Below are 19,928 nucleotides of genomic sequence, written 5' to 3' on the forward strand. Positions count from 1 at the left end.
TGTATCTGTTCTCCCGTTGGTGGACATTGGGGTTTTTCCCTGTTTGGGGCAGTTCTGTGCACGGCTGCTACGAGCATGTGAGTACACTGCTGTGGCTGCATATATTTTTATTTCTCTTCACTAAAATACTGACAGTGGAATTCTAAGGTTGTATGGTACATTCATGCTTCATTTTACAAGAAACCCCCAGACTCTTTGCCACAACTGTCCCATCTACAGGCCCACCAGCAGGCACGAAGTTCCTGTCGTTCCACATTGTCATCATGCCTGCTGTTGTCAGACTTTGTTTCTTATTTCAGCCATTCTAGAGACACAGAGAGATGGCCCCTCAATGTGCTTTTCTATTTTTTTTCTGGCTTTATTGATGCATAATTGACGAATAAAGATGTCAAGTCTGTAGAGTATACAGCACGGTGACTTGATAGACGTCCGTACCGTGAGATGAGTTCCGTGAGCAAGCTGGCCCCTCCCCCGCCTCGTGGCCGCATGGGAATGTTTCAGGTCTCCTCTCGCCATCTCTTGGGTGCACACCTTTCAGGCAGTCGCCCTGCTGTGGGTCAGATCCTCAGAGCTTAGTCATCTTCTAACTGGAAGTTTGTGCCCTTTGACCAGCATCTTCCCAGTCCCCCTGGGCAAACACCAACCAACTCACGGTCTGTTTTTATGATTTTGGCTTTTTCGAATTTCACAGATAAATGAGATCACGTAGTATTTGTCATTCTCCGTCTGACTTACTGTACTGACCCTCAAGGCCCATCCGTGTGCAAAAGGCAGGATTTCCTCTTCTATGGCAGGGTGATTCTCCATTGCGTGTAGTCAAACCACATCCTCATCCATTTGCCCGTTGACAGACGCTTGGCTCGTCCCCAGATCTGGGCTCTTGTAGATCATGCTGCAGTGACCACGGGGGTGCAGGCATCTTTCTGAGATGGTGATTTTGTTACTTTTAGATAAATACCCAGAAATGGAACTGCTAGATCATACACTTTTCTCTTTTTAATTTTTGGGGGAACCTCCGTACTGCTTTTCATAGTGGCTGCAACAATCTACGTTCCCCACCAACAGTGCGTAAACGTTCCCTCTTTTCCACATCCTCAACTCTCTTAATGTGGTTTTAATTTGTTTTTCCATATCGACTAAGGATTTTGAGCTGCTGTTCATGTGCTTATTAACCATTCTTCTATTGTTTAGCTGCCTGTTCACATCTTTCACCCACTGAGAAGACAGTCGTAAATAGTGTTGGGAAGACCGGACAGCTACATGCAAAAGAATGAAATTGGACACTGTCTTACTCACGCCACACACAAAAATAAATTCAAAGTGGATTGAAGACCTACATATAAGACCTGAAACCATAAAACTCCTAGAAGAAAACATGGGCAGTAAATTCTTGAGCCATCAGCATTAGTATTGTTTTTAGATATGTCTCTCCAGGCAATGGAAACAAAAGCAAAAATGAACAAGTGGTTCTACATCAAACTACAAGGCTTCTGCACAGCAAAGGACACCATCAACAAAATGAAAAAGGCAGCCTAAATATGGGAGACTATATTTGCAAATGAAATTTCTTATAAGGGGTCAACTTCCAAAATATATGAAGAACTCATACAACTCAATTTTATTGTGTTTTTTTATAAACACAAATAACCTGAATAAAAAATGGGCAGAGAACATGAATATTTTTCCATGAGACATACAAATGGCCATCAGACACATGAAAAGATGCTCCACATCCCTGATCATCAGGGAAATGCAAATCAAAACCACAATGAGATACCGTCTCCCACAGTCAGAATGGCTGGTGTCAACTAGATGAGAAATATGACAAGTGTTGGCAAGGACGTGGAGAGATGGGAGCCTCATGTAGTGCTGGTGGAAATGTAAATTGGTGCAGCCCCTGTGGAAAGCAGTATGGAGGTTCCTCAAAAAAATTAAAAATAGAAATACCATATGATCCAGCAGTTCCTCTTCTGGGTATTTTATCTGAAGAAAATGATACAGATATATGCACCCCTATGTTTATTGTTGCATTATTTACAATAGCCAAGATATGGAAGCAACCCAAGTGCCCATGAATAGGTGAGTTGATAAAGAAGATGGGATACCTACACACAATGGAATATCACTCAGCCATAAAAAGAATGAAATCCTGCCATTTGCAACAACATGGATGGACCTAGAGGGCATCAGTCTAAGTGAAATGTCAGAGAAAGACAAATATGCGAATTCACTTATATGTGGAATCTACAAAAACGAAACATAAGCAAACAAAACAGACTCATAAACACAAGAACAGACTGGTCGTCGTCGCAGCCGAGGGGGACGTGGGGGCGGACAGAATAGGTGGAGGGAATAAAGAGGGACGAACTTCCAGTTACAGAATAATTTAGTCACGGAGAGAAGCGCAGCTCAGCAGTACTGTCCCATCTTACGGTGACAGGTGGTCACTACACCTCCCGTGGTGAGCATTTTGTACTCTATGTAATTGTTGAATCAGTATTTTGTATGCCTGAAAATGATGTAATATTGTCTATCAACTATACTTGAGTAAAAAATGATAAGTCTTTTGTCCAGTTTTAAAAGCTGGGTGTTCATCTTGTTGAGTTACGAAGTCTGTACATCCTGGGTGCAAGTCCTTGGTCAGATATGTGTGCCGAGACCTTTTTTCTTCTCATTTTCTTAACAGCCTCCTTTGAAAATTTTAATTTGTCAGTTTTTTCTTTTATGGCTTCTGAGTTGGGCTGGCTGGCTGGTGGCCTGATCAGGTCCTCCCAGCAGGGACCCTAGGGTCACTGTAAGAGAGGTGAGAGAATGAGGACTTCCGGTCTCCAGGGCAGAGAAGCGTGTGGGTGGGAATGTGGAGGAGCCTGGGAGGGAGGACGGATCAGCAGGGTGGTTCCGAATGCGGATCCTGACGCAGGACGTGGGGAGGGTCACCGCAGCTATGGACGTGTTGAGGGCTCGCCGTGGGGGGCCCGCTGTGGGCTTGTCACGGTACGCAGCACCCTGTGGGTGGGTGCTGTTGTCACCCGCTTTATGGGTGGGGAACCTGAGTCATGGGTGATGAAGTGACTTACCAGGCCCGGCTGCTGTGCAGCGGTAGAGCCCGGACGTGCGCCCAGGACCTGGCTCCTGGCCCTTAGCCACTAGGGTCTTTGTGTCCGTCAACTAGGGCTGCTGGCTGGTGAGTATGAGCAGCCTAGAAAGAGCCTGCTGCAGGGAGGACCCCAGGGACCCTTGCCAGAGCCCCCCACACAGGCTTCCACACCAGGGAGCTGCTCGGCCACCCGCTCCCGGAGCCAGCCTAACCCTCCAGTTCCTCCGGCTTCGCAGCAGCGTGGCCCGTGAAGACACAGAGGCCCGTGATCCTGCCTCTTCACCTGCGCCCAGGAGGTCCTCCTGGAGCCCCTCTCCACCCCTCCTCCAGAAGCCCCCCACTGCCCGCCCCTGGGAGGGCCTGAGGATGCAGTGGGCGCTGCGCTTCCTTTCCTGCATGCCGAGGGGGCGGCCATGCTGCGCAGAAGCAAACGCAGTGGACAGAGGGAGCATATTTCGGAAGATCATTTGAACAGACAAAACCTCTTTTTTCCATTTACGTTTTTAAGCAGTGAGAAAAACCCATAGGTTTTGAGGTTGTGACAGTGTCAGAATCGTACCCGGCTTCTTTGTTGCAGAAAGAACATCTGTGTCTCAGCCTTCAGGCAGTGGATAGTAACAGAGGAGAGACTAGAAAATGGGAACTGAAAAATTATTATGTATAATTAAAATCCTGTTCTCTGCAAAAATCTGAGGTTAAAAAAAAAAGACCTCAAGAGGTCCAAAGCCAGCAGACAATCAGGTGTAATGGAGCCTGAAGGGCCCAAAATGGGAGAGAAGAGCTTTGGAAATACTAACGAGGTCCAGGATGTGGACCAAGTTTGAGGCTGAGATGGGCTTTTAAGTGAACTCACCTTTGGTGAGGTTTAAGTGAGACCCTGAAGCCACAGTAACCTGTAGGTTTCATGAAGATTGATCCTTAATGGAAGACCTCTGACTCTCAGAGTGGACAATTTTTTACTTAATAGTTTCAAATTATATCCTTTTCATTACATGGTAGTTATACATGACCGAATTTCATTTTGAGCCACTTATGTCTCATTTTTCTTAATGTCATGCAAAATGTATTAGTACATCAAATCAGGAAGGCCAGGCTTTGAAGTATGGCTGTCGTCACCTCTGGTTTTCCTTGTGACGTGTTCGGTGTGGAGCAACCCATCCCACGTGAATGGGGCAGGGCAAAAGGGTCAAGAACCTGCAACCAGATGTGCCCAGCGGGCACCTGGTGTAGGAATGAGAGAGAATCGTTGCAGGAGGTGGGGGTTGTTCCAGCGGGTGGTCGGCTCCTGGGAACAGCAGGCAAGGATGTAATTGGACACAAGACATAATAGCGCATAGTATCGGCTACGCAACGGGATTCTCATGTCCTACTGTTCGGCAAACGTCCCATTTTATGTTTGGGGACCAGGTGGTTTCAGGCCCCTATGACCAGGGACTCGGGGGTGAAGATGGCCTCACTGCCGAAACCCCTCCATGCCCGGGGCCCCTTGAGCCTTCCTGATATAGGGGTCTGAGGCCAGTAGGAGTCAGATCCATGGAAAGGAGAGGAGGGCAGCGGGGCGCCTGGCAGGCACTGGCACGCTCGGGAGGAAAGGTCACCGGATGCGGCTTCCCATGCACTGTGTGTCCTCATGTCCGCCCACCCGTCCGACAGCTCCTGGAAGGGTGTGTGTTTATGTGTGGCCTTCTTACTCATCTAAGCGCGGGAAGGGAGTCTCCCAAGGTGTTCAGCCAACCTCAGACCCGGGGAGGGATTAAGGTTCAGGGTGGGGTTGGGGAGGGGGAGGACCCCCAAGGGGGGGTCCCAGCCCTGGTGTAGGCCCCACCCTGGTCCTTTGGGCACCTCCATCCACCAAGCCCGCCTGCCTGAAATCCCTGGGAACAGCCTGGCCTTCCCCTGCTTCCTGTGTCACAGCAGCCGGAACCCGTCCTGCCTGTGAGGTTGCCTCCCTCACCCTGTGAACCACTGCCCGGGCCCCGCCTCAGGGATGGTGGTATTGACGAGCCCTTAGCAGGCCTGGAGGCTCTCCGAGTGTCTGGTAACGGGGTGGGCTGGGGAGGTGGACTGCAAGGGGGCACAACTCAGGGGAGTGGCCCCCCCATTAGCCCAGGGAAGGAAGCTCTGCCCCCCTCCTTAGGGGTCCGGCACTGGGGCTGTCACCCCGCAGCACCTCTGGAGTAAAGTCGCAGATGCTGTCAGTATTAAAACAAACACTTCAAAACTTACAGGGAAAATGAATGAAGGAGGTACGGACCTTCCAGGAGGAATAGGTTTGTGCAAACAGGGAAGGGACTCCCTCCCCCGGCAGGTGCAGACCGGCCAGGCGGGCTCTGCTCTCTTGGCTGGGCGCCCACTCGGGGCCACGGTTTTCACAGTCGGCGTGGGCCCGTTCCTGGTCCTCCACAACAGGCCGCACGCTGTCCCGGCTTCTACTGCGTGGCGCTCGCGTTGCTGTGGGGCTGGCCGTGCCCCAGGCTCCATGGTCTGTCTCCCCAGCCACCCCCCTGCAAGACCCCGGGCTCCCCCGTGCCTGGAGACGTCAGCCTGACATAGCCTTCTTTTTGCCCCAGTAATTTTTAGCCTCTTTTCTTTTAATATTGTGAAATGTAACACGTGGAAAGGTGTATAAGACATAGTGCCCTGCTCCCTGAGTGAGAAAGCCGGCACCCGGGTGCCTGACCCTGGGGTCGTGAGACCGGACCTGCCCAGCGCCCCGCCGCCGCCCCTCCGCTCTGCGCCCATCCCCCGAAGCTCTTGCTAGGCACCGTGCTCTCCCCCTTCCTCCTGACTTTGATGGAAGCCACTTCCCGGCTTCATCTTTTCTTTTTACCCAAAGAAGTGCAGCCCTGAATTCTCCAGTGTTGCTGCGCTGGTCCCGAGCCCTTTGTGAACGGGTTCGTGCAGAAGGTATCCCCGCATTAGCTCCTCTGCCTCAGTTTCCATCTGTGAGACTCACCTAGGTTGCTTGAGGGCAGTTCACGTACAGTGTTGTGTGGATTCCCATTGTACAGATAGGCCACCAGTTACCCATGCCACTGTGCCAGGCACTGGATGTGCCTAGTTTCCAGTGATGGCGGATGGGGCTGCTAGGAACATTCTTCTGCGGATCTGCTGTATATGTGCATGCGTTTCTGCTGGGTACCGACCTCGAGTGGAATTTCAGGACTTTCGGGCACACACGTGATCAGCTTTGATGAATCCCGCAAGCAGCAATTGTCCCAGTTTGCACCCATCGTCTGCCCTGATCTGTTCCAACGCAGCCAGCCTTTCACATTTTAGCCTTTCTGGCCAGTAAGATGGTTTCATTTTGCATCTCCCTGATGATTATGAGATCAAACACTTTTATTTATTGGCCGTTTGGGACGCTCTACTGCAAAATGCTTATTCAAGTCTTCTGCTCATTTTTCTGCCCTGTGCTCTTTCTTTTTGTATTCTGGATATACGTGAAAAATAGACATATATTTGACACTTGTATGTATGTATATACATATATGTATAAAACAAAATATACTTACATTCTATTCATACATGTATATATACACATACACATATATATACACCCATATACTTGTCATATATACATCACAGTATGTATATTCACACACACATATATGCACATGTGATCAGGACATTATTTTGGTAATGTCCCTCCACTACTGGCTGTTTGTGTCCGGGAAGACATGCCCATGGAACGAGGTTTCTCCGGAAGCTCCATACTGGGTACCTGAGGGCACCTTTGAGAATATGCCCCCTGCGTGTGCCTCAGTTTCCTCGTCGGTGCACTGCCCGGGGCCCAGGGCGTGGTGCACTTCTGCAGGCCGAGGGGCAGTGTGCGGCCCACCCTGGCGCTGCCCCATCCTCCTCCTGACCCGCTGCCCTTCCCTGGCTGGTGTCGGCCTCTTCCAGGACTTACTGCCCGTCTCCTGCTGGAACGTGTCCCCTGAGCTCCAGACCCACCTCAGATCCTCAAACTCAGCATGTCCCAGCGGACCTCGCGCCCGCCACCAGAGGCGCCCTTCTCAGCCAGCATGTCCCTCAGCTGCCCAGCTGACCCAGCCGCCTCACCCCAGGGCCTTTGCTCACAGTGGTTCTGCTTCCTCGGTGCCTTGTGTCCTCCTGATCTCCACCTTATTTGGGTCCTGAGTGTCTCCCTTGTTGCAAGAGCATCACCAAATGACCTAGGCTCCCCGGCCAGCTTCCATCGTCTCTGGTCCTGCCCCATCCACCCTCTGTTCTGGAATGTTCTTTCTGGGATGCAAATCTGAGTTGGTGCCGTGCTTCAAGCCCCACACCCACAGGAGCAGGTCTACTGTTAGCGTGGCTGCAGACCCTTATACCCCGACCCTGGCCCACTTTCTCTTGTCCTGGCTTTGGGGCTCCAGCTCACGTTGAATCCTTTACAGGCTAGAGCACCTGCTCCCTGTGATCTCACCGGGGGGCTTTACAGTTCGCCCTGCGTGCTCCACCAGGGCACCTGGGATGCCACTGTCAGGCACGCGGCTGTCTCCCCCACCAGACCAAGCAGCTCAGGGGCCGCATCTTCCCTCCCCGATCTCCAGTGCTTACAAAGGGCTGTCGCAGACAAGGAGTCCCTGAGCACAGGAAGGCCATTTACGGCAAGAAGACGCAGCCACCCTGATGTGCAGGTGTTTGCCCATGAGGAGGCGCTGTTGCCACTTATCAGAGGCCTGGGGGTTTCTCAGGTCAGGCCCAACCCCTGCTCCTGGGACTGCTGAGCCCCAGCTAGGCGCAGAGAGGAGGGGCTGGGCTGCCCAGGCTTCACTTCCTCTGCGCAGTCCCCGCTGGAAACACGAGAAGCCTGTCCGGGCGGCTCCAGAACTTTCCCCGGGGGACTCCCCCAACGGCGGAGCCCCCAAGCCAGGGACGAGACTGATGCCCTTTTATGGTGAATGGAGCTCATAAATGTCTACATCTGTTCACTCATGTCCATATGTGAATTTCTCAAAATTTATACATAGCATTTCATCTGTACTTTGGAGTCAGTCCTGGATTTTAATCCTGACACTGCTGCTGCTAGTGGCGTGACCCGTGGGCTGTGGGTGTCGGACTCCTCCTCCGAGGGGCAGGGTTCATAATGCTGTTGATGACCCTTACATGAGACTAGGCTTGCAGAGCTCCAGCATTAACTCTGGGCTCACGCTGGACGTTCAGCATATATTCATCTTCCCTTTAAACATCCTTTGCCTCCCGACACTCACCGCTTTCTACTTGGCTTTGTAACGGTTCCCATGTCTGTCTGGGAGTCCTCGAGGGCTTGTCTGCCATCAGCACGGCTCTGTGCCGGTCCACAGTGGGCCCAAAGTAAGTGCTTAGAGGTGGGATTCAGGGGATATGCACCCCCATACCCCCAGTGACCTCCTTGGTCAGGTAAAGACCTAAATCATTCAGGTCTAAGTTCTATTTTGGCTTAAAGCACACATTTGGGGAAATGCTTGCTGGCTGCGCTGTGGGTGGGGTCTGGGAAGAGCTGACATCCTTAGAAGGCAGGGCTTCCGGGGATCCGCTTGCCACAGTGGACAGGAGAGCAGCCGCTGTGGGTAGACACCTGGCACCTGGTGGGCAGGAGGCAGCAGGCTGGGGCTTGCATCCTGGCTTGGCTGGCCAGGGGCGGGAGAGTGCAGAGCCAGAAAGGGTGGTGGGCTGGGGTTGCCACCCTCTGTTTGGGGCTCAGAGTCCTGCCCGACCCCCTATTCCTGGGGGAGGAGGTTCAGGCATCTCCGCCGGGAGGTTTTCCCATGCCTGGGAAGGGGGGGCATCCAGGTTGGCGAAGGGCAGTGGCCCAGGTCTGCCGGTTGAGGGAGGCCATGAGCTGGTGACTGCACTGTGGGCAGCTCGCTGGGGGGTCGGGCGTGGGCCCCGGGGCTGCTGCTGAGCCCTGACACCGCACCTTGTGTCCAGAATGCTGCAGAACGCAGCCCCCCGATGAAGCGGAGTGTCGGCCTCAGACCACTGACTGCCCCTGGCCTGACCAGGCCTCCTCATGGACTCTCAGCTCCAGGTCCTTTGCCCCCGCAGAGCCCCCAACTTGGCCAGGGCCTGAGTTTTCCCCTGTGACATTTCCCTGTACATAGGTGGCATTTCAAATGGCTTGAGAAATGGGAAGTGGGAATCGATCCTGGAACCCCCGAGCTCCTCTAAGCCTCAAGCGATGTGGTGGCAGAGGCCGCCTGGGGCGGCAGAGTCGGGGATCCCAGGAGGCACAGGGAGGGGATTCCCTTGGGAGGCAGCTTTGTTAGGATGGTCACTTCCTGAGGGCCCCAGAAACAAGGTCAGAAAGACACTGACTTCAGCGGAGCGTCCAGCTTTCAAAGTTAACACACAGAGGACAGAGTTTACTTGGCCTTCATGCCCCTCGCCCAGCTTCACAGATTTCCATCGTGCTGCCCACCTTGTTCTATCTGCCTCCCAAGTTTCTTTTTCTAGAGGAGTAGTAATTCAGTTTATTTTAGGAAACGAATAAAACCTTATCAAGATCTAAGGAGCAAAGGATTTATGGCACTGGGAGGGAATTTGGACACATCCTGGTCCATTTTCTTGGGTTACCGGTGGAAAGCTGAGGCCCAGAGAGGAACATAGGCCCAGGAAATCTGAGCTGGAGCCTGGCCTGGACACCAGGCTGTGTCTGGACTCTTCCAGCTCCGGGCAGTGAAGAGCCGTGAATGTCGTAGCAAAACCTGCCGGAGAGAAGGCGGTGGGAGGACGGAGGGATGCCGGCCTTGCAGGGCAGCTCACTCCGGGCCAGCTGGGCAGCACCCTCAACTCGATCAGAAGCTACGAGCGGGGGACACGGTCGCTTTGTTTCTCAGGCGAGAGGAATTCCAGAATGTTCATCCTGCTGGTGGGAAGGACCTGGGCACAAGGAGCGAAGCTTCTGGTCTCTGGGACGGTGAAGGGCGTTGGTGGGGCACATCCTGAGCACGAAGGGAAGGGCCCTGTGGCTCCATGTCAGGGCATAGGGTGGAGGGGAGGGCCGAGCAGAGCCCCCCAGACCACCAGACCCCCAGGGAAGTGCAGCCCTGCTAGGCAGGGAGCGGACATGGGGTAGCCATCCACGTGGGGAGCGAGAGACGCCCAAGGCCCCCCACCCCCATCCCACTCACCACAGCAGCTGTTCACCCCGCTCCACGAACAGTGTGTCTTTCTCGGGAGCCTTTTTTCCTGACCGTCTTTCTCACAGCGCTGAGGCCTGTTCTTCTGATGGCACAGCTGAGGAAATGCGTTTGATTGAAGCCCTTTAGTCAAAAACGACAATAAACAACTTTAACTTTGACAATAAGAAGAATTTATTGAAAGGACTCTGAGATGCCTCGGGTGCCTAATTATGGATGAAACAATTGGAACCAAGGGCCTGAGGGCCACTAGGACCCTCTCCCCATCTGTCATCTTTTCTTTCTGCATATGGGCTTCATTCACTTTTACCAACTTCCTTTCCAAAGTGAGAAACAGCCACTAAATGCTCCTGGGCCCCCAGTGGGAGCCTCCAGGCTGGGAGAATGCGGAGCCCTGAGGGAGAGCCCTTGCCGGCTCTCTTGGGCCCAGCACTTGGGCCCGGGTCTGTCAGCTGTTCTCAGGGGTGGGAGGAAACCTCGCCATTGGACTTGGGAGCGGAAATTTTCTCAGAAAAAAAGGAAGTGGTGTTCTAAAAGAAGGGAGGGTACAACAGACAGACAGAATGATGGACGTCCTCTATGGTAGCCATGCCAGTGAAGAGCCACTCTTGCCTTTACCAAGGGAGGGACTTCCGTGGTAGCTGGTGTGATAGTTTGGATTATCTCCAATGTCCCCTCCCCTCCCACTGGAGGACCGGCCACGCGACCTGCGTTGTCCAAAGGGAGGTGTTGACAGATGTGACTCAGGCCGAGGTTTGAAATGAGTTTCTGTGATTGGGCTTGTGCTCTTGTGCAGGAGAAAAGGTATGTCGGGCACTGGTCTCACAGGAATGAGGGACGTGTGGGGCAGAGCCGCCGAGCTGACCGGCAGACCTGGGCATGGTACTGGGTAACCACTGGTGCGCAGCCCTGAGTTCTGGGGACGTACATCAAGCAGCACCACTGTTGCATGGTTGGGCCAGAACAGAAGCTGCCGTCCTCAGTAAGACCACCCTGACAAGCTGAGGGTCCGAGCCATAGCCTGGCAGACCCAGGTGACCCCTCACGCTCCCCCCGTCCGCCGACTCCTCCTGAGAGGGCACCACCGTCACAGACTCTGAAGGCCTGGGTGGCTGTGTTTGCAGGGAAAGTGAGGCCCTTCCCTGCTCTGCCCGGTGAGTCCCCGTTGTCCTCGGAGCTGGGCTGGCTCCTCTGTAGTCAGGCTGCAGTCCAGGTGCGGCCTCTGGTAGGATCCAGAACACAAGGAAGGACTCAGTAATAAGACAAACAATTTTTTTTTAATTTGACAAAAGATTGGAATGGATGCTTCAAAAAGAAGATAAGCAACAGGCCGGTGAGCCCACACGGAGAGCTCTCTGTTACTGTCACGAAGACAAATTAAAACCATAGCGAGGGATCGCTACGCACCCACCAGGACAGTAAAATTAAAGAGACTGCCAACACCAGATGTTGGTGAGGACCCGGAGCACTCGGGCCTCTTACGTGCTGTGGTGGAAGCACAGGATGGTACGATCGCCTTGGGAAATGGTCAGGCAGTTTGTAATGAAGTCAAGCTCACCCTTACAAGAATATAATAGAACGCACACGAGCCGCTTGCCGCACGACCTGCCATTCCACTCCCACATATCTTCCGAGAGAGGCTGAGACACGTCCACACAAAGACCTGGACAGCCCCTCTGAGAAACACCTTAGCAGCTTCTTATAAAGTGTCCTGTACAATCAAACACGTGCTTCCTGTATCACATGGCAACCCCACTCCTAGGTGTTCACCTGGGAGAAATGAACACTTATGTTCATTAAAAAATCTATAGGCAGAAGTTTACAGTCACATTATTCGTAATAGCCAGAAACTATAAGCAACCCAGACGTCCATCTGCAGAACAGAGAGACGAGCTGTGGTGTGTGGGCATGACGCTGGCCATTTCCCTGCAAATAATCGAAAGGAACAAACCACGGATAAACTCAGCCGCACAGGTGAGGCCCGGCACCACAACACCAAGTACAAGAAGTGAGACATCAGAGCACGCGGCTGACTACAGAGGGGTGTGAGGAAATGCCGGGTGGCTGAAATGTTCTCTGTGTTGATGGGATGTTTACATGTGTCAAAACTCACTGATGTGCCCACTTCATGTGGATGTACTTTGTGTATGGAAATTATTCCTCAGTGAAGTTGATTTTAAAGAAATCTCTGTTGTCCTCTGCAATCCCGTCCCAAGTGCAGATCTGCTCAGGTTACTCTGCTGCTTAAAACCCTTACTTTTCAGTCGATTCCAAACTCCTCACCCGGTACTGGGCGGCTATGACGTGAGCTCTGCGCTCGGCATCCTGTCCCAGCGTCTGCCCAGCCCCGATCCTGCCTTTTGGCTTCAGAAGCTCGCGTCCTGATTCCCGTCGGCCTCTCCATGCCAGCGCCCCGCCCTCTGCCCGGCGGCCTCTTGCTCACCCACAGAGTCAGCCCGGAGGCCAGCCTCCTCTGGGAAGCCCTCTTTCTACCCCAGGCTGAACCTTCAGGTCATTTTGTACTGTGGCAGCTGACATTCTGCAGCCGAATGTTCTGGTGGTCTGTGTGAGACCCCCTATGTGGTAGGCACTGTGTGCGTGACAACAAAGCCCTCCATAAGCACCCCTGGACCCAGCACAGGGCCCAGCGTGTCTGTGGAGCGGGGGCTACGCAGCTGTTGGCCCTCTGTGCCTGCTCTCTGGGGCCTGCTGAGCTCTGGGCGCCCCGCAGAGGTCATGGCCTCCAGGGGCCTGGTCTCACCGATTGCACTCTGCTTCCTAGCCACACTGTATTCTTTCCCAGTCCACTTAGGGCAGCGGGAAGTCCGTGGCCCTCTGCCCGAATCACTTGAAGGTCCTATTCAAATAGGCTTTTCTCTTTCGTACTTCCCCCAAGATGACGTTTGGGGAAATAAAATAAAATTTTACTTTTGCCTAGCCAAGTAAAACCTAAACAGAAAAACTAAAATGGTGTCAGCCGTGACATCTGTCTGACCGCGAAGTGGGCCGTTTGTGACACGCTGGACATCACTGGCCTTTGTAACAGCAGAGCTCAGCCCACCCTGGGCCTTGGGTGGTGCAGCCACCGCGCGCAGCCGTCGGGAGGAGTCAGTCACTGCCACCGCCCTCTTACTAGGAGGGCCGCCAGCCTGGGGGCCAGCAGGGGGGCTGCTGCGTGAGATCCAACACCACACAGGCCACGAATTCCTGTGGGAGCTCACTGGAGATTTTCCTGCTGGAACAAGTGGCTTCGTTTGGGCCTCAAGGACAGGGAGGACCTGGGGACCCAGAAACAAAAGACAGAAAGCGTCTGGTTAGAGACAACTGGAAGAGCAAATTCCTGGAGCTGGGAAGGCACCTGAGACAGGCAGGGGATGGACCTGGTGGCCCTGACCGCTCCCTGCAGCCTGGGCTGCTCCCCCTGAGCCACAGGAAGCCCTGGTGTCCCGTACCCGGTGAGCGAAGGGCGTGGTCAGGGCCGTCAGAGCTGTCACTGCACATCGCCCTGGTCATCTGCCTCACCGGGACCGTTCCTGAGAGCTCCCTGCTCCCTGGCTTCTCCCCTGCCCTCTCTCCTCCTCCTCGGTGGCCTCTACAACCTTAGCTTAAATATCCTGCCCCCCCCAGCCGCAGTCGTTCACACCCCTCCCCTTTCTCCCTGCCTCTCAGCTCCCGGAGTCCGTGACCAGCCGCCTCTCCTGGACCCACTTGAGCCTTGCCTCCCTGTGGATAAAATGAGAGTTCCTGTGGCCAGGATTCTCCCCTGGCCCTGGTTGACTAGCTCACTGCACACCTGTGGGCAATACATGGCTGTTGACTCTCTATAAAGAGCTCCACCCAGTGCTCTGGGCGTGACACGGTGGCAGGGCTGCAAGGCTGCAGGAGAGCAGAGCAGAGGCTAGAGTGGTGGCAGCGCCGAAGACAGAGGCCCAGAGGATGGCTGAGCAGGACAGCTGTGCAGAGAGGCCCAGAGGACGGCTGTGTGGACAGAGGGGCCCAGAGGCAGAGACCGGCTTGCTGCCTGCAGACTCCCTCTGAGTGAACGGAATTCTAGTGACTGACCCCCACTGTGAGAATAAAGTTGGGTATAACCCTTTCACCCCAAGAACATTTTGCTGTCATTTCTTTGGTCACGCTGAATCCACAGCGACCTTGCCTGGGGCTGAACCCCATTGGCCAGACACCCCCAAACAGCAGAACGGGGGGACCCCACTTAGGATTTCCTGGGAATCAGTCTCCTCAGATAGAAAAACCAAGCCCCCACGCGGGCCCCTGGCGTCTCTGGATGGGGGGGACTTGCTCCCTTGTGTTTTGTGATCCAAGGGCCCCCCCGGGAGCAGGGAGCCACACGGGGCATGCGGGGGGCTCCTTCTGAGTACCGGCCCCGCCCCTCTGTGTCAGGATGGTGCCACGCTGAGGACCGAAGCTCTGCAGAGAGTTTGTTCTGGCCCAGGGCCTTGGAAGGGGAAGTAAGTCGTCACGATGGGCTCCGAGGAACTGGAGAGCGAACCAGGGCGGGAGTTCCCCGCGCCACTGCCTCTGAACAGCCAAAAGCCCAGCAAGTTTCCGCCCAGGTTCCGCCTTCGGGGAAAAGGGAAGTCGGCCTCGGCGGGCTCTCCCTGAGGTCACGCACCAGGACCCTCATCCGGGGCCCGGATTCCTCTGGCCTCTCATCAGCCGGAGCAGCTGCAGGCCTCCCTCCCGCTGCCCATCGAAGCTCACCTCTGTCGTCTTGCTGTCTGCTCCTGGCCAGAGCGGAGGGGGTTCCTGACACAGAGGGGACAGGGTCTCTGTGGGCCGCTGGCCTCCCCCACCAGAAGGCTGTGCTCAGAGTCTCCCATTCAGGGGCTTCTTGGGCCTGCGGAGCCTCGGGAAGTGGGGGAGGCCAGGAGGAGGGCTTTGAAGTACCTCCCGGATCACCCCAAGATTAGAGTTGCCTCCTGTCCTTTTCCAGCCCACGGGGGTGGTTTATAAACTTGGCTGCACACACTGACGCTCCTCTCATCAGTAAAAGTGGTCAGCGTTCCCTTGATTTTGCGTGGGCTCGTGACTGCTGCTAACAGTAGGGTAGGAATGGCGCTCTGTGAGTTCTGAGCTGGGCTGTCAACACCCTTCAGCTCCTTCACTTGTCACTGGGACATGTGCTTGCTCCTGGGACTTGAAGCCACCATGTGAGAAGCATGGCCAGCTTGGGATCGCCACGTTAGGGAGACCACACAGGGGGACCCTGAGGCTACAGCGGGGGGTGCCCAGCCTTCCAGCCGCCTGCACACCGCGGCTACACACCGGACATCCTGGAGCAGGGACCTGCACTCCTACCGAGCCCTGCCCAGACTTCACACCCACGAGAAAATCCTCCAGCTGTGGTTTGAGGCCCCTGAGGTTTGGGGGCTGGTTTGTCAGAAGGCGTCACATACTAGAGTGAACATGCACAGAGGGGGTGACCATGTGAGCACAATGAATGGACAGGAGGCTGCCCCCGTGCGTGTACGTGGTGACAGTCACACCGATGCAGCCGGCACATGGGGTAAGTTGTGAAGTACCTCGTGGGATGATTCACTGTCTCACTGCCTGGCTCATGGCAGACACCGGTGTTCCTCAGCCCCGGCAGGGACTGCCTGCCTCCTCAGCGGACTCCTGGGCAGAAGGAGGCTGGAGAAACCCGGGCGGGCCGTAGGTACTGTTAGGTGTGGTCAGATTCGGGGAGCCCTCTCTGTCACACGCCCCCGCCCCCTCAGTCCACCAGACGGGAGTCGCATATATGCATTTCCAGAACCTCAGTGCTGTTACAAGTCCACACGGCAGGCTCCAGGCCTCAGGGTGGGTTCCAGGAAGGTCCCGTATTTGAGGCTGTATTGCAACAACTTCCTGTGTTTACTGCGTGTGTGCTTCCTTCGCCCATATTTGGGCACAGTTTCCTACGCTGAAAACGCTGGAGGGGCAGACCCGTGTCTCCAGCACCTGGCACAGTCCCGGGTGCCCACCTGTGTGTGCTCGCAGGGCCCCTGAGTACAAGTGGTTTCTGGGCCTCCACCTGCCTGGCCCCCCTCCGTTCCGGCTGCCGGGCAGGGGACAGGGAACCATGCGCTGGTCCTTCCGGCCTGTACGTTAGACCCTGGTGAACGCAGACCCAAACTGTAGTGGTGCCAAGAAAGGTGCTCCTTTGTCTTGGCACCTGGTTCACACTCATCTGCTTGTCGCTGCCCCACATTGCCCCCACCTCGCCCCACTCCACCCTGCCACACCCCTGTCTTTTTGCACTTTATATGCAAAGAAATCCTTCTTTTTGGAAATTTTGTCTTTCTCTTGAAAAGTGATTATTTGGAAATTTTCACAATAAACTGAAGCAGGCTTCAACATTTAAGGATTTATAAAGCAGCACCTTTTGGGGTCCAGAGATGAGGAACACGGAGCCCTGGTTAGGGAGAGGAAAGGCCTTGAAGCAGGTCTTAAACCACGTGTCCAGACATGCCCAGCAGCATGGCCGTGGAGTGGGGGGCACACGGATCTCCGGCCCTGCTGGGTTCTCACGGTGCTGCATGGCGCTCTAAGGAGCGAGCCCGCTCCAGGCCCAGGAGCCCGCAGCCCTGGCCTGCGCGCAGGGAGGACTTTCCCAGGGGAAGCCCGGAGAAGTGGGCTGCCCGCGCCTTTGTTCTGTGCGGCCACTATTGAGCCGAGAAAGCCCAAGGGCTGGATGTGAGAGTTTCACTGGGGCCCAGCCGGAGGGCTGCGGGAGGCTGGGCCGGTGCTGGGAGTGGGGACGGAGGGTCTCAGGCCGCAGCGAGTCTGAGACCATCGGCAGGGTGGACGGTGGTCCCCGAGCCAGCCGCCCACAGGGGAGGCTGACTGGCAGGAGCAGGGTCGAGGGTCTCCTGCTGCCCGCTCAGCCACCAGGAGCAGAGGGGGCAGGTTCACAGCCGGGGTCACCCCTTGTTGATTACACCCCCGAAGGGGGGCTCAAGTCCAGGGGGCCCCCTTCCTCCTTAGCCCTTTGGTGACAGTCCAGAAATTCAGTGACAGGTGAAGCCTTCCTTCTGTCTGCAGCTGCCTGTAGGCACTGACACAGGTCACGTCACTCCACACGTGGATGGAGAACATCGAACTCAGTTTCTCAGGGCCCAGATTGTCTCCCTTCTCCCAGCCACTGCACCCCTACTGGCAAGGCTGGCTCTTCAGTGAAGGACGGGTGCAGCTGGCAGATAGGGAGAGGGTGCCCCACTGACCCGCTGCCACACGCTAGGGAGGAGCCTTGGCCCCCGACCCATGTCCCCAGAGCTGGCGACCCCACCCTCTGCCCCATTCCCAGAGCTGCTGCCGAGGTGAATGAAGGCAGGTTTGCTCTGAGGTGTGCAGGGACCAGGGACAAGCGCTGGGATTGACTTTTCCTGCCTGTGATGTGAAATGTGATGTGAAAGTGTAGCGAGAACAGGAGGGACTCCCTCTGAAGGCTAAGATTCCATTTTAAAGAGCAGAATGTTGAAGAAGGAAGATTCCTAACATACTCTCTGGTAATGAGACAATAGCCCAACAGCCTATCCTAAGGCAGGGCAAGCAGTCCTACCTGATATGTCCCCACTGCTTGAGGGCAACCACTGTCTTGGAGAAGAACGGGATGAATAAATCCCTTGTGTTGGGCTCATTTGGCAGAATCAGCTGAAGGGCAGGGGAGGAGACGGTGTCTCAACAGAGATAAGCACCTTGAGACCCAATCAAGCCTTCGCCCAACAAGCCCCTCTCTGCCGTTTGCCCCATTTCTGGAAGCCCTCAAAGACAGAAACCCCAAATTTTCAATGCATCTCCTCTCTGAGGACGCCCACACTCTCCTTTCTGCGAGTGTGCACCTTTTTGCCTTAAAGCTTTCTCACTGCTCGAATTATTGCGGTTTGTCTCTTTTCTATTTTACTTTATTTCCAGGTCTTCACTCTGTCTCTCTCTGCTTTACTCCTGATGAGTTGGAAGGGGCTGCTGAGAGCTCAGATCTGGGCCTGCACGTTTCCGTCGCCTGGGTGACCCGGACAGAGCTGCCGCTGTGAGATCTGCTCTCAGCCGCCTGCCTGAGAATCTCCTTTCTTTGGGAAGTTCTCAGAACATAGTCTCACTCCATCCTGTGCTCCGTGGCTCCCCCAGATCCTGGGCTGGTGGGGGCTCGTCCCCTCGCCGTGCTGATCCAATGGACACAGGATGCCAGGGGACCCTGGCTTCAGGAGTTGGCAAGGGAATCTGCCCTAGTCCGAGAACGTTCCCTCTTTCCCTCTGCACTTACCTGCTGTCTGCTGCCTGCATGGCAGCTGCCATCCCTGCTGCTCTTGCTCTAATGAATTCTCTCCTTACCTGCACTCGTCTGACCTGCTCAAGAATTTTCTTGCCCAGAGTCAAGAGCCCTCACCCATCCAGGCTGAGGTTCCTCCTAGCGCTCACCTAGTGCGCAGGGAGAGAGCCCCCAGATGCAGCTGCCCGGCAACAGCTCCCTCCCAAACTGTGCTCCTGGGGCCTTACGCCTTAACGGGAGCCCACTGCTCGTTCGTCCCCTGGAGGATGGTGGGGACCCGCACTGGCTAAGCTTCCATGCTGCTGTAGGTGGGGGACAGGCCTCCACCCTATGCTCGGTGGTGCTGCCTCATTTTGCAGCCCTGCACACAGCCTGTGGGAGGCACGTGGCCAGGACCACGCCGGGTCCCCTGACTCTGGGTCTACTGCTCTTGGGGGGTCCCACAGTTTCTATCCATACGTCCAATAATTTGCCTGACTGAAGAACGTGAATCAGCCGTGCTGGCTCAGGGTGGGACTTTGAGAAGCCCTGGAGGGATGGGAGGTGAGAATCAGAGGCAACGTCCTCTCCCTCCACCCCGTCCTTCCTTGGGTGCCAGGCTGTGAAGGGCAGCACAGCCACAGTTCTGCCAAGCCCTGTGCCCTGTCACCAGGCTGCCTGCTCGTCTCCATTCCAACTCTCACTGACCCAGGGGAGCCATGGCTGCATTTAAGGCAATGTTATTGGATGTGACATTTCACATGATGTAAAATGGCCTGTTTAAAAGTGAGCAGCCAGTGCCGTTCACAGGGTAGTGCAGCCACTGCCCCACGGCTTTCCAAACCACCTCACCACAAGATAACCCCCTGGGCATGACGAGCAGTCCCTGCCCACCCTGCTCAGCACCTGGCCACCACCTGTGTCTATGGATTTATGCATTCTAGATATTCCCTATAAATGGAATCCTACAGTGTGAGTTCAGACAACACACTGTCCGTGTTTGGCCTCCTTCCCTTGGCCTAGTGTTTTTTCAGGCTCATCCATGTCAGGCATCAGTACATCATTCCTTTTAAGGCTGAAGAATGTTCCTCAGTTGCTTATCCAGTCATCTGTTGATGAACATTTGGGTTGTTTGTACATTTGTCTGGGAGCAACACTGCTGTGAACATCCGTGTGTAAGCGGTTGGTCAGTACGTTTGTGGTTCTTTCTGGTGAATACTCAGGAGTGGAACTGCTGGGCCCACGGTAATTCCGTGTGTCACTGAGGACCGGCCCACTTTGCTCGGGGGCCACACTCTGTTACGGTCCCACCAGCAATGTACCGGGGTTCTCATTTCTCCAGCCCTTGCCCTGAAGACATTGAAAGTTGAATTGATCACTGACAGGTTGAGGAAGTGGCCTCTCTGAAACGTTTTCCTCTTTCACATTTTGAACTTTCTCTTTCACTCACACA

The 19,928-nt window shown here is 54.8% G+C and overlaps 1 protein-coding gene across 2 annotated transcripts in view; it reads left to right on the plus strand.

Moving 5' to 3' along the window:
• BCL2A1 (BCL2 related protein A1) overlaps nucleotides 1–19,928 on the plus strand; it is a 50,922-nt gene that overhangs the window by 21,973 nt on the left and 9,021 nt on the right. The window contains exon 1 of one of the 2 annotated variants that reach the window (XM_036916110.2): nucleotides 19,611–19,661. The exons of the other annotated variant lie outside the window; for it this stretch is intronic. The gene's annotated coding sequence lies outside the window, so the exon portion shown is untranslated. Of the gene's footprint in view, nucleotides 1–19,610; nucleotides 19,662–19,928 lie in introns of those variants that run through there. 2 annotated transcript variants of the gene reach the window in all.

The sequence above is a fragment of the Manis pentadactyla genome, chromosome 18 (assembly GCF_030020395.1).
Source record: "Manis pentadactyla isolate mManPen7 chromosome 18, mManPen7.hap1, whole genome shotgun sequence".
In the NCBI taxonomy this organism is placed as follows: Eukaryota; Metazoa; Chordata; class Mammalia; order Pholidota; family Manidae; genus Manis; species Manis pentadactyla.